Here is a 1,803-nt window from a genome sequence, read left to right as displayed (position 1 = left end):
CAATGAAATATGAACAAAAGATAGATCTACATTGAATTATCATAAATTTTTAATTTTGTGATTTTAATTGTTCCATAGGAATCAAAAAGAGTATCAGAGAGGTTGCTGAATATTAGTTTAAAACTAACTACCGAAAAAATATGGAAACATTATCATCATTAGTCATAAGATCATTAGAATCTTAAAATCTAAATCTTTATTAATCAAAAATTTCTGTATAAATAAAATTATAATATACAAAAGTCTATAAACTTTACTTTGAGATAATTTTACACCCAGGGAGAGTATTTCTATCAATGTTTAATAAAAGGGATTGATGATGCAGATAAGGTTTATATTATTACTCAAACATAATTCTCAGATAATTTGTTGAAAATAAAAATATGGTAACTCTTGATTAATATAAATCATTTACAATTATAATTGATCTCAGAGCTTAGGAGTAAAACCAGAACTTTCTGTAAGATGAATGTTGAGGACCAACAATACCGATATTAACTACTCAATTACACCTAGTTTTGGCTTGAATCCTTGGCTGTGAATGAGAGACACAAGGGATGTTGTATAATCTTAAATGATCCTCAGAAAATATATTTTTTGTAGTTATATATTATATTTTAGTAGATTATAAAAGTTCTTCCTAGGTGGGGATATACGTCGATGGGTAGCAAAGGGGTCTCATGAGAAGAAGTCAGTTTTTACGTGAAAAATTGACGACGTAATGGCTTGTGAATTTGATTATCTCATCCCTTTCTCCACATAGGCTTTTTTACTCTAGCATTCTGAAGCATAGTAATCTCTTTTACGTCACGAGACCAATTCTCTATTGTCTGCTGTGCAATTATCTCGTGTATGCTCAGAACTTGGCTTTCCATATCCACAGTACAGTTCTTTAGGTAATTTATAATGTTTGTCTTTGACTTCAATATGAATGTAATTGATGTCTATTTTTGATTGCATATTTGGAATCGAGTGAAGCATCAACTTCAACTTAGAAATTTCTCACGTGGTCGTATATCATTGACTCCGGTTACCATACCTAGAGTATTGAAGTCCTCTTCATACAAACTTTGTATTTAATCCACAATTGGCCTCCTAGTTGCATCCAAAGATATCAATTGCCGAACTTATCTCCCTGCTTTTCTGGTTGCATATAAAGAAATTGTAAAGGTTAATACTTCTTCAACACATCCAACATTAAGCGTTTTCCAGAAAATTTTAGCAAAATGTTTTCATGACATGCTCCTTGACTGCAAAGTTCTGATAATATTTTGATCAAGAGCATATCCATTCTTTTAATGTAGTTAAATACTAAATATAACTAGAAAACAAAAAAATAATAAAAAAATTGTGGAAAATCAAATGAAGTATTAAAAACAAATCAATATTCCATTTTTAATATCGTCAGTTGTTAAGAGGCAGTCAAGGTCTTGGGATCTCTTTCCTCTGAGTGGAGGGTGAGCTTCTGAAGACTTTTTCTTTAGGTGCTCTCTTTAGAAAGTATCTTAATTGACTCAAATTCAATTCAAATAATTTTTTACGGGCCTTCCCTTACTCCACTTTGCGAGTGAAGGAAGTGAGCTCCATAATTGATTTTTTGGTTAATTTAGTTTTTTTACTGAAGAATATTTTTTCTTTGGCCCTTCTATTCTGGGATTTGGATCTGGAGAGTGAGATACCCCTTTTTAATAGCAAAAAAGAATAAAATAAAGTACTGAAAGGTTCTTCCATTGTGTTTGGGGTTCACAATTTCACAACGTCCCCCTTTTTATTCGAAAAATCTATTATTTATGTATCTCATTC

This window comes from Lepeophtheirus salmonis, chromosome 1, assembly GCF_016086655.4.
Source record: "Lepeophtheirus salmonis chromosome 1, UVic_Lsal_1.4, whole genome shotgun sequence".
Taxonomy (NCBI): domain Eukaryota; kingdom Metazoa; phylum Arthropoda; class Copepoda; order Siphonostomatoida; family Caligidae; genus Lepeophtheirus; species Lepeophtheirus salmonis.
This window is presented reverse-complemented; position numbering follows the sequence as displayed.